General features: G+C 34.9%; 1 protein-coding gene across 2 annotated transcripts in view; it reads left to right on the forward strand.

Moving 5' to 3' along the window:
• The window catches only part of LOC123532534 (uncharacterized), an 89,587-nt gene that overhangs the window by 35,211 nt on the left and 37,823 nt on the right, over nucleotides 1–16,553 (forward strand). For both annotated transcript variants that reach the window (XM_053517768.1, XM_045313993.2), the window contains exon 2: nucleotides 11,952–12,002. The gene's annotated coding sequence lies outside the window, so the exon portion shown is untranslated. The remainder of the gene's footprint in view (nucleotides 1–11,951; nucleotides 12,003–16,553) is intronic.

Consider the following 16,553-nt stretch of genomic DNA (forward strand, 5'->3'; position numbering starts at 1 on the left):
AGTGTCATGCATAAACCCCAAGTTCCTGTCTTAAAGGTCAAGATCAAAGTTAGCGATCAAAGGTCATTTTAGAGCTTGTCCAGGCCATAACTTTGAGTATGGAGCAATTATTTTTTTCTTTTGCGTAAATGTTCACCTCTATGAGACGGAGTTTTGTGCGCCAACCTCGGGTCCCTATCTCAAAGGTCAAGGTCACACTTTTGGGTCAAATGCCATTTTAGAGCTTGTCCGGGCTGTAACTTTGCCCTGCATAAAGCAAATTTTTTTATTTGGCATAAATGTTTGCCCCAATGAGACAGAGTGTCGCATGCAACCCCCAGACCCCTGGCGGGCTCGACATGTTGCCCGTGGGCATCTAGTTATTCAGTACTATTGTTCTCGGAATTATCTTGTTTTGCTGGTGCAGGCGTACCTAGTACCGCTAGACTACAGTTCAATAAACAACTTCACGCTGGTCTTAAAGACGCGCCTCAGGATAACGGTATTCTTTTCTATCTCCATGATGGTAATTAATCATAATTTTTATGGAAACAAAACTGAGAAACACAAGTATCTACTTACAAATTAACAAAGATATATTTTAAGCCAAGACAATGCTTTTCATGTATAAACATATCATTTAATGAATATAGCATTATACACAACATTTGAAGTAGATACCGTATTTTGTATCTACAGGGTAAGATATTTATTCATTTATGTTGATGTTGTTAACACTATACTGAACAGACATTGATTGAATAAGTTTGCAAATATTAATTCAGGGAAAGTCTAAATTGTCCACCGGTTGTCTTGTAGACATCATTACCAACATCATCCGAATGATTTTTAAAAAGTTCATGTGGGAAGAAAAAGTAGGTCACTAGGATGTGAAGGGTCTTTAAATAATATAATTTAGTAAGAATTTTGATTCAGTGCTATTGCACTTGGAATTATCTTGTTCCCTTGGTGCAAGCTAGTAGGTGGCACTTCACTCAACATCTTAACACTGGTCTTAAATACTATAATTTTGTAAGAAGGTAGCTGTATATTTTTGAGACAGTATTTTTGTATTCAAAATTATCTTGTCTTACTAGTCCGCGTGTATTTAGTATACACAAAATGTAATCAGTCAAATACACCAAAAGATAATAGGTAAGGGTAGATTTCTCGGAAGTACAGAGCACCATAAACACAGTCCCAGAGCCACGCATTTGCAAAGTAGGCCCACAAAATAAGAAGCTGTAACGGAAAATATTATAGACAGGTTGCTTCAAAAATCCAACAAGTACATTTTAATTTTATGAAAAATACAGAAAAAGGGAGGAGGAAGGGCTAGGTGGTAGAAAGGGGTTTGGGAGGGGGGTGAAGGAGAAGTGGAACAAGGATGAATATTCAAAAGTGAATACTATGCTACATTCCTTAATCACAGTTAACCTACAACGTAAACCACAGCAGCGCAGACACTCAACTACAAAAGACAAAAACACACATACATGTAACTAACTTACATAGATAAACAGACAAGTAAGATATAACAACACTGTAGGGCACCGCCCAAGGCACACAGACGCACAAGCACACAAACGCAAACATAAGCAGGAAAAAACAACAATCGGGCACCGCCTTAGGATTCCGGCAGCTAAAATTAAGGTGGACCTTACTCATGGTAAAAGGGGAGGGGATGCCAAAGCAAGGGAGCGCAAATGCAAGGGGAAAGGATGGGGGCGATAGGGGGAAGTGAGGAGAAAGAAGAAAGACATGCTAATAACAAACAAGACAACATACGCAACACAAAATACAAGACGGACAGAAAACAAGTTGAAAATAGGGGCACCGCCTTGGAACGGTCAGTAACCTGTATAAAGGAAACTGGGGGGTTTAAATGCGTTTGGGGCATGGTCAAGTCTCATTAACAGTGTTTTTGCCAATCAGTTCAGTTTAATTCAGTATTTAAACTTGATGAACTTCATTTGTTGTATTAAAGGTCACATCAACATAACTAATATGAAATATTCTCAGCTTTTTACGCTGAGGGTTTACACTATGGTGCCTTTTCGTGCATTCTTTTATGCACGAGTTGACACCTGTGTAGAACTATCGACCTTCCGTTAGTCAGTTGGATGTCGTCTTCATTGATAGTTTTCTGCATCCCAAGCAATGGTTTTCACTCATAGCGATGAGGGAAGTTTGATGAATTTAAATATATATCGTTTTTAAATGTTTTTGGTAAACATTTTCGTCAGATGTTTTATATCCCACAGCTTTTGGAATTTGTTATATGTAAGGGTGTTTATTATTCATGGATGAAGGCCGCCGTGACCGAGTAATAAGATAATGATAATAATTATAAATAGTAGTACATGTCTCTGTCCTAAAAACAGACCAGGTAGTTGCCTTTCATGAAGATTATTTTTTTGTATTCTCACGTCACATTGTCACAAAAACGTAAACTGAACTGTTTTTCAGGACACTTAGAGTTACGTTTTTATTCCTAAGATTTTGCGATTTCATCATGATTGTCGCAGCGGGGACAAACTGTGCGTCAGGAGCTTTTTATGGCGCGCGTATCACAAAAACATAATGTGTTAACCTACGTATATAAAAACGTTAACACTGTCGAAAGAGACATAATTGCGCTAAACACAAGATGAACCGTGTATTATGCCCTATCAGACATCTGCTGTCATGCAGAATCATGCAAACACAGACCATTTTCTATGTTAAGAATAATACTTATAATAAATAAATGCAATATACTTCTGAACAAGAACATTATTTCGTAGTTAATCAATTATTATTACTGTACTAGATTATTATTAATAATAATGACAATTATTATAAATGTAATAATGTTTATAATCAAACATGTAATAATGGTAATAATAAAAATGATAATAATAATCATAATCATAATAATAGTAATAATAATAATACCAAATTCAATTGTAATAGGAAAAAATCTATATTTATAGTCATTTCCACTGTTGAAAAATTTCACTTTGTTAGAGGTACGGGCTCCAGAAAACCGCTATGGTATTTTATCAGTTCATGATAGGTCCTATGACTAATTTATGCCATTTACGAAGAATGCTATTTTGACCGATTTTCTGTTCAAGTTTAAATTACGGTAACGAAAGAGGGCATATAATAAGTTTATCTAATTAACAGATCAAAAAATGAGATTAACATTATAACACATAGGTTGTAAATAATCATTTAGGGTAAAACAGCTATCAAAATATGAATGATAAACTTGGTTAACATTGAGTTTAAAAATCATAATTGCTATAATTAAATACAAATGTTATATTTAATAAGATAGTTTCTCAAGCGTACTGTGGTACATTTTCAAATCTACAAGATCCATAGCCAAAATCGACAAGATAATATATACAGAGCGTCTTTCAAACATTGTTCTACTTCTATAACATGAAATTAAATGTATTATCGTAGGGATCTAGCGCTGTCGATACAATATATACATTTTCATCGTTTTGCCTGTACAAGAATTTAGCGTTTAATAATTCTTAAAGTGGAATTATGCACATTTTTCAAGTAAAAATCCAGCTGAAATAGATGTGTGTGTAAAAGGGTGGAGGAAATATTAGCTTTTAACCCAACATACCAAACTCTTCCAGTTATGAGTACGAAATAATAACTTAATATGACTTTCTTATTTTGACTGGGGCAGTCTTTTTAAGAAAAGTCAAACTGCACGCAGGAGTTGTTTCCCTTCAACTTGAGAAATATCTACCTATTGGTAAGGGAGATCACTGCGTAGAAGACTGAAGAATATTAGTCCGATTTCTTTATTTCTAAAGCATCAACTTCAATACTTATGCGGCATTATCGTTAATTTAACACATTTAAATGCACAGCAACCGAAAATTGCTTTTATAAAACATTCACCAAAAACACACTATGTGCAGTTAAATGGGCATAATGCAACTTTAAACGTATTAAGTATATTAATGGATCACATACGGGATGTAAGAACGTTGTAAATATTTCATAGAATGATAATATTTCATAGTGGCAATTTTCAACATTTGTATGAAAAGAACGATCAAAATGAGAAAACAAATGCAAGAAATGAAAATAAGTAAGCACACCTGCTTGCAAGCGCCATATCTGACAATTCTGCTTCTGACTATACACATGAGCGGACCTGTGATGTCAGCATTGTAGTTATTTTCTAGACTGGAATTGTGTTGTCATTATCATCCACATGCTAGAATGTAATAATAATTATATATGCAGTCGCCACCATGAATATCTGCTTATTCACATGTGTTGAATAATTTTGTAACACACCTGTATTTTATCGCCGATACACACTATTTTAAGCAGTGATCTCTTTTTTACATTTTTACGTTCGAGTTAGGATGTGTCTTATAATAATAATGTGTTAAAGATATAAGAGAGTGATTTGTGATTCATACTTACACAATTTTCTCTCACAAAAATACTTTTCACATTTTTTATCTGAAGTGTAAGTTTGAAGCTGAAAACGTTAGTTATAACGGCAAACAAAAGCTACAAAACGGTGTGGACATAAACGTTTCACTTACATACAAGATTTATGCTGACGGTATGTAATTATACAGTTTTGTTTCATAATCATAAGCGAGTGTTTATTTAACAGCAAATAAAGTAGTCATAAAATTTATTGAACGGTTAAGCAGTGATAACTGATTACGTTAAATGTTTCATACTGTCTTATTTAGTACCGGAGGGGGCTATATGAATGCCCTCTGTCCGTCCGTCTGTGCGTTTGTCCGTCTGTCCCTACGCAAATCTGGATCCTGCAATTACTCGAAAAGTATTCAAGCTAGGTTCATAAAACCTGGTATGTGTGTAAAGGCAACATGTAGATAATGCACGTACATGACTTATGCTTGTAAGTCAAGTCAATGGCACTATTTAAGGTCAAGTAAAATTGTTTCCCTCCATAACTTTTATATGCATTGATTGATTATCTGTTTGGTATACACAAACGTTCCCCATGATGAGACAATGTTTTCAACACATGAGCTATGCTTGTCGGTTAAAGTTCAATGTCACTGTTTAAGGTCAAGTGAAAATTTGTTTCTGCCCCATATCTTTTAATTGCATTGAAGGATATTTTTATTACTACACAGAATATTTCCCATGATTAGACTATTTGTCATGCCTGTGACACATAGTTATCGGTCAAAGGTCAAGATCACTATTGAAGGTCAAGTAAAAGTTTGTCTGCTCCATAACTTTTATGTGCCTTGATGGATTATCTTAATACTGCACAAGCATATTCCCCATGATGAGACAATATGTCGTGTACATGAGCTATGCTTGTAGGTCAATGTCACTTTTGAAATTTAAGTAAATATTTTGTTTCTTAGCTCCTAAATGCCTTGAAGCATTTTATTCTTAACATTGTTGTCAACAACCACAAGGGACGAACGCTAACAAAGGGGACTTCAGATTTGCCACTGCAATACTCGGTCACTTGTTTTGTTTGTGATGTATATGATGGACCTATAAACAGGCGTGTATCACAATCAAATCAGCTAGAAACTAAGAAGCTTTACTGACACAGGCACATTAACATATACATGTACGTATATATATAATATGCAGTGAAATATGTTATCACGTGTGATAGTGTAATATAATACAACATAACAAATGCAAAATGCTTATTACGTGTAGTTACATATCACCAGGTATGAACACGTCCGTATGGGTCGGAATAATGACAGGATTTTTTTTTTCCAAAAAGCAAACAAAGAGAACGACTAAAGCTTTCGAATCAGATGGAGGCTTGATTTACCTTGCTTTCAGTACGAGCAATTGCTAATGCAATAACAAGCTTGAAACCGACTATTGCAATATATAAACTCAAAGAGATTCTTTCTAATTGTTGTTTGCTTTTTGCATGACTGGTCGAAGGTATACCAGTTTGTGTACTTCACAGATCTTTCAGTCTCAGTTATGCTGTGCTTTAGCATAATAATCGGGCCGCTGACTAGCTAGGTTTTAAAGCACTCTTTGCGTATCTCCGTATCATATATATCTGATGGTCAGCGTCTCATGCCAGATAAGATTAATTAAGTATATGTTCTGAAGAAAGAGCATTATATTGAATTCACAACATAATCATTGGCATTTCAAGAAATAAATTTGTAATTTGCTAACAAATAAATCAGAATAGCATTTCAGTAACCTACCATGTCTCTTATTACAGCAATGAACGAGACCAAATCGGACATACCTGTTAACAAAATGTGAGAAAACATGAACATATTTTATGAATCGCTTTTATTTTACCACGATCCACCACTTATTTTATTTCATACATTTAAAACCATCTAAACATTCCTTTAAAAGCCAGCGTAGTATAACTTTAAATCGAATCAAACAAACAGGAAATATGCACGTGAACAGGGTAGTAGGTACACAGCACAGAATTGCACACTGTTCTCTTTGAATAAAAAGGCAATTGTATCTTTACGCTTCGTTAAAACGGAATATTTGAATAAGTTTTATAATTCTGTTACAGGGCTTCGTTTCTAATTTCTCTTGTTTTGGTTTTCCAAGTAGAACAACCGCATCTTCTCAAAATACATATTGTTCCACAATAAAATGGGTTGCAATCGAACCTTAAATATCCGATATCCTTTTATTCACTGCTATGTACATTTCGCTTTTATGCCAACACTCAACAGATGAACAGTTGCTGAATAATTAATTTAACAATTAGCAGATATATGTTACAGCGATTCAATAATCGTATGCAACACTGATCCAGTTTCATATTCACAAAATAGTTTGTTTAGTTCTGCACATTGTATTCTAGTTTAGGGCTAGCATAATTTTAAATGTGAACCATATGCCTCTTTCTATGAAATTGCTCTCTAGTGTATCATTGAAAGGTCCAAGTACAGCGCCGTATGGTCACATCTGTAGATGTCTCTTAATTGTATTTTGGAACTTTAAACATGTGCAAATGTTGACTGCTGCTGGATCCGGGCTAAAGGGCGTGGACGAGAGCATGCATTCCCACTACCTTCCATGAAGAGGTTCAATCTATTCGAACTCGACATGCCAGCTGTGTTAAAAATAAACTTTTGTTATATGCAATTGATTCTAGCATTTTTGCATCAGGGAAAGACATAACACAGATTCAGACCACTTTTTCTAGTGAGTTAGATCTTGTAAGTGAATGGCTTGTTGACAATAAACTTTCTTTACATTTAGGTAAAACTGAATCAATTCTCTTTGGATCTAGGCCCAAATTAAGGAATCAGTCATCTCTTGATATAAATTGTTGTTAAATATCTTGATGCATTTCTGGATCAATTTTTATTCTTTGAGGACATTGCAAGATCAGCTGTTACAAAAACAAATGCCCGACTGAAGTTTCTCTATCGCAAACCTAATCTTTTAACATTGCACAGCAGAAAATTGCTAGGCATGGCTTTTTTGATTCCGTCATTTTGATTATGTATGTGCATTTTGGTACCATTGTGTTACAAAATATTGGTCAATTCGTTTTATACTTAGATTAGACAGAAGAGCTCATATTGACTCTGATCTTTTCAAAACCCTGTATTGGTTACCAGTAGAAAAGAGGGTGCATCAGTTAATAACGAGTAAATACTATGTCATGTTCATAAAATTGAGTTTGGTTTGGCCCCAGATTATCTAAATGACCATTTTGTTCCTTTATATTCTATCCATAAAAGGTGTACCCGGTCAAGAGTATTTGCAAATGCCGGTCAGGACCGTAATCATGGCCATGTTTTCAATGACACCAGTCGTTTTGCATTGGCCAAGGTTGGAAATTTTGGAAAAAATCATTTACTTTCTTGGGTATATCTTTATGGAATAAAATTCCACAAGACCTTAGAGATACCACTTCCCTTTTCAAATTTAAAAAGACAGTGAAGCCCTTTTTATGTCCAGTTAGCTATGTAGTTCCTGTGTTTTTATTAGTAATTCTTGTAATTCATTGGATCTATTCTTTTATGCTTCGGTAATCTAAATTAGTTTTAGTTGAAAGTAGGGTGGTATCTTTTTTATTTTTTTTGCAGTTATGATTTTAATATATACCGCATAGGTCAGTGCAATAATTGACAGTAGCATTATAACAACATGACTGAAGGCTGTGTCATGCCACCAAAAACAGTGACCACAATGGAAAAAAGGGAAACCTTTGGTTTATATTTTTGTGTTATCCCTTGTATTGATGTGCATATCATGGTTAAAAAATCTCTGTGTGTTATATAGTTGCTTTATTATATTTTATATTTTATATATCATACATTGTTTCATGCCATGATTAAGATGTGCACTAAATGCCAAATAAAACTTACTTACTTACTTAACCTAGTACAACAAATTCATTCTCCATCTTAAATATGTATTGTGTTTTCTATAATCCATAATATACGAATATTTAATTGCTTTTTCTAAAAATACATTAAAGTGACATTATGCGCATCTTACTGCACAAAGTGTGTTTTGGTGAATGTTTTATAAAAGCAATTTTCGGTTGCTGTGCATTTAAATGTGTTAAATTAACGACAATGCTGCATAAGTATTTGAAGTTGATGTTTTAGAAATAAAGAAATCGGACTAATAAAATAATAGTTCTTTTCTTTAATCTTCTACGCAATGATCTATCTCCCTTACCTAAAGGTAGAGATTTCTGAAGTTGAAGGAAAGCAACTCCTGCATGCAGTTTGACTTTCTTAAAAAGACTGCCCCAGTCAAAATAAAAGTCATATTTGGAAAGTTAATATTTCGTACTGGTAAGAGGAAGAGTTTAGTATATTGGGTTAAAGGCTATAATTTCCTCTACCCTTTTTACACACACATCTCTTTCAGCTGGATTTTTACTTGAAAATGCGTATAATTCCACTTTAAATGAATGAAACATATTTTCCACTCAGTATCGACAGTAGAAAAATAATGCTCGTTCTATTATCATTTGATTACTTTTGGGAAGGGCCATCTTTCTGTAGGCCCAACCCCTTCGCTTTTGATTGTCTGATTCTACATATAAGCTAATACATATATATAATTATGTAAGTGCATATTATAAAAATACATTTTAACGAACATGTTTTATGAGAAAATAATAAAGAATGATTACACTAAACTGTGTAGCGTCAACTTAGACGTGTATATTGCTGCATTAAGATAGTACCGTTCATTCTATATATCATCGAAAGGAAAGCATAATGGCCAGGGTCTACGTTCTTATACACAAATGCACATACTTCCGGCGGAAAGTTCTCTATAGATAACATATTATTTCAACATTATTTTTTTTTTCAACTAGAGATTTGTCAAAGGAAAACTGATAATAACACCACAAAACAAGGTTATTAAATCTTAATAAGGATAATAAGAGTAGAAACGTATGTAATAAAAATGTTATTAGCATATGCACTCCTTCTTCCTTGGAATAATATAATTAGCATATGCACTCCTTCTCCCTTGGAATAATATTATTAGCAGATGCACTCCTTCTTCCTTGGAATAATATTATTAGCATTATGCACTCCTTCTCCCTTGGAATAATATTGCATTCCTGCAGCCCACAGTTCTCTCCTCTGCATTAGAACTTTTGCGTATTTCTCAACTCATAAACATTTTCACCTTGAACGACCGCGGTATTAACATTTGAAATTTACGGACGACAGACGAAAAACGTTCTGCTTCTCACGCAATTTATAAACAAATTACATGTTATATACATCTTATTTGTCATAGGTCGCACAATAGGCGGTAAATGATGTAACAAAAACACATTTTTACGGAAGTGAATGATATATCAAGTTTTGCATTTAGTTTCCCGCCCAAGGCAGAATATTGTCCGAGCTGTTGTCTCAAACTAGAACATAATAATACCAGATAACAGCCTTTCTAAACACTATAGTGCTGTAATTTTTACCGTAGTAGGAATATATGTGGTCTCTACACAGGAGGATCCAGGATCAATACGCCGCTTTTCATGGAATTGCACACTGTGAATCATTGAAGGTTCCATGTGCACCGCCGTATGAATACATCTGCGGATGTCTCTAAATTATATTCTAATACTAATAACGTGTAAATGTTGAGTTCTGTTCAACCCGGGACTAGAGGGCGTGGACGGTAGTTTGCATTTCCACTACCGTCCATGAACAGGCTCAATCAAACCGAGCCTGCAACATTTTCGTTTATGTCGTGTTGGGCGACCTGTGGTTTTCCACTTTTTTATTTTAGGTTTGGGGCGAAGTTTCTTAACTGGTCAGTGGCATACCTCCTGCTGAAAATAGTTAGCAAGTATACCTCAAATGGTGCAATCTGACGTATTTTGGACATTATTTGAGCATGAATATTTGAGACAATGTGATCTTTAAAATTTGTAAATGTTCAAAAAAGCAATTTGACCATGTTGACAGCTTTTGTATCATACTATTTCCTGCTCCAATCATTTCAGAAATTATGAATACTATAGATCTAAAATTTTGCGACCAAATCAAACTGACAATTTTGATTAAAATTACTGATATCGTAATTTTAGGCGATCAAAAGTGCGTGCTAGCCGGATTTCAAGATGCCTTGGATCAGTCCTTGTTCTTATCTGAATGGTAAAGACTGCTGTCTTAGAATATTTTGCCCTTCATCACTATACTTTTGAGCTTCTATGAATAATGTAGCATTTTTGAATATTTTAACAGTCGAGGAAAATCTATGAAACATTTAATTCCCTTTGGAAATGATATCAAAATAGCTAAATGTGAAACTTTGTTGAATTACAAAGCAATATATCTAATTAAAAAAATGTAACATATGCAATGTGATATCTGATTAACATGGATACTGCACGTTATCATTTTATGACGGCTGCTCGAGCAACGTAATGGGTATTCCGCTTGAGGATTATAAAATTTATAAAATGTTAAATACAATTTCGCCACCTCATTCTGTTCGAAGCAACTGGGAATGTAATTTTAGATGTTGTGACCTTGACCTTTTTAGCAAATTACCTCTAAAACAACGGGGTTTATCTACTGAAAACACGTGACCATCTATGAAGACTGACAGCCATAGATGGGTCCAAGCTTTCTCACGTATTTAATCAGAAATCGTTTCAAGTTTTAAGGTCGCCTTGGAGGTCATCTGTTGACCACAGGCAATAATTCTGTGAAATTAAAAAGGATTAGGTAGATCCGTTTTTAGTTGTAATACGCAAACAGTTTTCAGTATAACGGTCAGTGTGACATTGACCATTGACTTACTACCCAATATAATGTAATACAATTTACTAACTGCAGACAAATATCTTGTGAAGTTTGACGACTGTAGGTCACAAGGTTCTTCAGTTAATGAGCGAAAACTGTTTTCAATCTGAAGTATACTGCGATCTTGACCTTTAACTTACTTATCCTCAAATCAGTCATCTACGGACCTCAGACATCTTACGAAGAGATTGTGCACAAACTATTGTGGGACCAAGCGATCAGAAACCAAATGATCTGCCAATCGACCAACGAACAGATCGACTAACCAACAGACAGACAGGCAGACAGGAAAAAATGATCAGGCAAAAAAACAGCAAGCCCGGTTCTGGAGAGGTACTAAAATGTGAAATACCCGTCAAACCCTCTAGTGCCGGCTTCAGAGGAATTCTTTTAAACATATGCATAAAATGAAATCTATGATCCCAAAGGACGAGACAATATAACAACACTGAATTGTTTCGCCGTGAAGTTGTCACAGTACCTTTAACTGAATGAAATACTTCAAGAATTAACGTTGTATGTTTTGGGTAAACTAAATCTCTCCAAATTTCAAATTTATGATTTTATGTTTCATAGATTCAGGATAAATTCTTGGACATTGTCCTATGTTTGATTTGCATGCACACCAATAATAAGTCATTTTTCAGTAAGTCCGAATTCGGTTCCTTCAGTTTTTGCTTTTTCTTACAGGATGTTGTAAGACTTGGAATAGAAGAGCGCGCCTAAGGCAGTTTACTTGTGGTAAGTTTGCAACTAGCTCTATCTGTATTTCAAACTTCCCTATACGTTTCATAAGTGCAAGACATGTATAAGCCTGAATGCCCTTTTTTTATGCTCTTAAAGTTATCGGCTGTGTAGCTTTTGTATTTATATTTGGTTTGGTAATTTCTGTGTTCAAATGTAGCTTAAATATGTTGGCATTTCTTCGTTAGATAGCATGCCGACCTTTCTGTACATGAATTTCAAAGGTCACCGAAAAAAGTTTAAGGATAAAAAATCAATTAATGTATACGACTTTCGCTTAATTTTCTTTCTAACTTTATCTTTTTACAACAGGTTTTAGTTCAGACTCAAAGATTTTTTTTAAGTTGATGACAATGCCAGAAATATATTGCCGAAACAAACTACGATTTTGCTATTTAAAGTAAGTGGCAAAACTTATTGTGCGACATGAAATTGTTATTTTCTCTCCGCTACAAATTCACTTAAAAGCGAAAGATGTGGTAGTAAGAAAGCTTCCATTTTAAGTACTAGTAATTGAGATCCCAGTTCCATCCTCAACAACACACACACACACACACACACACACAATGGTTTATTACTTTGAGGGAATGTCATAGCATTTGTCTCGAGAAAAATGCCTTTAAATTTCATTTACTACTGAAGCTGTTTTTCCGAACAACTGAATATTAATTTTATCAATTTGAATCATTTTTGTTTTTAAAAGAATATAACTTGCATGACCGTTATACCAGATGAGCTAACCATACAGGTTATAGTTGTCTGTATATCATTTTACTGCATGTTTTAAAGTTTTGTAATGACTTACACGGTCTAAAACATTGATTTATGAAATTCTTTAAGGTATTTACCATGAAAACGTTTTCATGTGTGTAACACCATCTGTTATATGGAAGACACCGTTGCAGTTAACCATGCTAGGATTACAAAAGATATTATCTCGACTTTTTTAAAGGATACTTATGAATTAGAGTGGAATAAGATATTTTTACATTGTAGTGTTTGTTAAATTAAATACAGAAAAGACGATTGATAAGCGGCGATAATTCAAACGTCGTCGTTTACAACAATATGTCCATTTTTATAAACAAGAATAATATATATTCAAATCTTAAAATCTTGGTTTCAGTGAGTTACATGACGATATTTTTCAACAGAAATTGTTATGCTATAGAGTGCTTAAACTATGCCATAAGTGTATGTATGTTATTAAAATAAGAAAAATGTACCGCCGATAAACAAATAAAAGTTTCTTTAAATGAACGCTTGCTACTCGATAAGACATTTATGTAGCCAAGTTAAATATATTTGATGAGGATCATTTCACAGTTTTTCAGCTTGAACATTTCGGCTTGACTGGTTCCAATACTCCCGCTTTCAAATTTTTGGGGTATAATTTAATTACCCCTTGGATGTGGTGCCTACTTTTAATTTTATCTTTTGGCAGTTTCTGCTATAGGCAGACTCCATAACGTCAGATCCCTTCTCTAAATTCCAGTTTCTTTAGTTCTGTCACTGATTTCTCGTTATGGCAAGCCCATCATTTTAACTGGGAACCATACGCCGCTTTTCATGGAATTGCACAATAGTGTATAATTGAAGATACCATGTACACCGCCGTATGAACACCTCTGTGGATGTCTCTTAATTGATTTTCTGTACCTGTAACATGTGAATATGTTGCGTTCTGTTCAACCCGGAGCTAGAGGGCATGTACGGTGGCATGCATGAACAGGCTCAGTCTAACACAATTCTTGTGTTAAGCGATCTCCGGAGTTTCCGCTTTCTTTTTTTGTTCCCTAGATTTCTGTCATTATCTAACGATAAACAATTTTAGTGAAATATAGCAATAATACATCTTTGAAAATTTGATAATATTCTTGCCAAAAGCACTCTTAAGAAGACTGAGTCCCCAACTTATATTCAAACAGTTATTTATCCGTAAGGAATTCATCATCTTTAACCTGACTGAACACTTAGTTATACTGCTTTTTATGGTGCATTGCCTTTTTAAATTAAATGAGGTCATTTGGAAGTATGTCCAGCTTTATTTGTCGGGAAAAAATATGTCACCCGTCCTTGCATTATCTAGGACATGGACGGACGCCTACCTTCATCAAGCCAGCTAGATATTTTTTTCATTTCAATGTATTCTATTTTGGCGATTATCGAACAGTTGATCGGCCATTGGGCTGTATGAAAACACGTAAAATTTCAATGAAGAAAAAATAGGTATGTCTAATATTCAGAATTTTCAGAAGCATTCATCTTGCTAGCTCGTCATGATTAATGATGAACGGGTTAACCTGTTGCATTCATAATTGTCGTATTTTCAGTTCACCTTTTCTATGTGTGAGATCACGTAACGCTTAGAATTAATTACGTGATATTCACGTAACACTATGAATTAATTACCAAGGTAGACAGGCATTTAGAGATGTTAAAAATTCATATTCGTTTTATTGTTGGACGGAAACATACTTTGACATTTTGACAATATCCTGTTTTATTTTTTAAAGCTGCAGACAAAATAACTGGTACGCCGTTTTATAAGAAAAGAATGCTCTTTCTTGAAACAAAAAACGTCAAGGGAGTAGTTTTGACTCTTCTGATTTTTATTACATTTTAATTGAGGTATACACTTGACAGCTGTATAACTAATATTGAAAGCTTTCATTATAAGTGATGATTCCGTTTCGACGCGACTTTATTGTACTTTAATTGAATGTTTTTTATTGAAAGGCTTTGTTTTCATTGTCAAAGTTGATTCAAAGACAACATGTACTACTCAGATATAACTGTGTCTTTTTTATGAATGTGGCTAACAGTCAATAATTTTACTTCTAAAATACATGGAACGGTTTCTAACCCTTAGCGTGCTGGACACAATTGATTCTGCCTTTGCGACCAATGTACATAGATAATGATCAGCCTGCACATCCGTGCAATCTGATCAATATCTGCATTGTTCGCTATTCAGTCAGTATCCTTTTTGGTAAGCACCCCTTTTAACAGCCAATGGTACTTTCCAAATTGAAAGATGGACAGGTTCATTTTAGAAATTTAGCAGGGTAAGGTTAAAGCCCACTGGGACGGAGCTGCGTTAATATTTGTCTTGTGGTCTGTTTCGTTGGTGGGACGTGAATGGTGTTTCTCGTATTGCTTTGCTTTCTGCAAAGACATTGAACGCATGCGTATATGGCTCCTAACCTTTACGAGCAATTTTGTGTTTCCCTGTTACATTGGAATATAGTGGGAATAAAGATTGAGGGTTTGTGTACAATTTACCGGTTGTAAGATCCCCGTTGGTGTTTTCGCCACGAACCACACTTGGATGGATGGACGCTGGGATAGAACTGCTCACCTTTCCGAACCATGCCCCCTATTTAGTTTTTGTGTGAAATGTTTAACGTCTTCACATACACTGCTATATGGTTTTATTTGAGAAGGCTATGTTCTACTGAATTATTGTCCTGTTTGTTTTTTTTCTCTACCTAGATATTTTAGAGCAAACCTTTACGTCAGTGTCATCACTACATACTTTTACCAGCATGTTTTGAAGTATTAAGTAACTACTCACCTGGTGTTATTATTACTCCGTAATCTGGTTCAAGGTTTAATCTAGGTGATAAATCATCTCCTCTTACGAAGCTGATGCGCCTCATTAGATGATAGATGTGCCATAGATCGGGCAGATTTTCATTAACACCCCCAACCTTTTCATTTCTATACTATCATTCAAAAGCTAGTAATTTGCGTGGGAGGTCGGTATCTATGGGTATTTAAATTAAATCGAGTACTGGTTATATGTTGATGCCCTTAACTGTAAAACTAGGCCTAAAATGAGTTAACCCTGACCCTGCTAAATTTCTATAATGAACTTGTCCATCTTTCAATTTGGACAGTACCATTAGCTGTTAAAAGGGATGCTTACCAAAAAGATACTGACTGAATGGCGAACAATGCAGATCATGATCAGACTGCACGGATGTGCAGGCTGACCATGATCTGCACTGGTCGCAAAGGCAGAATCACTCGTGTCCAGCATGATAAGGGTTAAAACATATTTTGCATGTCCGAAAACGTTTGAATCTAATAAAGTGCACAAAATAATCTTGTCCTTCGCGATCATGGAGAACATCTTTTTTTACTGAAATAGAATTCCACCTAAGCCAGTGCTAGGGGGCATAAGGGAAGTTGCACATTTCATTACCATTCATAAAGACACTCTATAAAAGTGGAATTATACGCATTTTTAGCCCACCATCATCAGATGGTGGGCTATTAAAATCACTCTGCGTCCGTCGTCCGTCCGTCCGTCATTCCGTCCGTCCGTCCGTTAACAATTTCTCGTTATCGCATCTCCTCAGAAACTACTGGGGGGATTTTGACCAAACTTTGTCAGAATGATGTATTGATACCCTAGTTGTGTCCCCCTGAAAATCAGACTGGTTCAACAATTTATGAGTGAGTTATGGCCCTTTGTTTATTTGTATAATTTATATAGATTTATATAGGGAAAAATTTTGAAAACCTTCTTGTCCAAAACCA

The sequence above is a fragment of the Mercenaria mercenaria genome, chromosome 11 (assembly GCF_021730395.1).
Source record: "Mercenaria mercenaria strain notata chromosome 11, MADL_Memer_1, whole genome shotgun sequence".
Classification (NCBI taxonomy): Eukaryota; Metazoa; Mollusca; class Bivalvia; order Venerida; family Veneridae; genus Mercenaria; species Mercenaria mercenaria.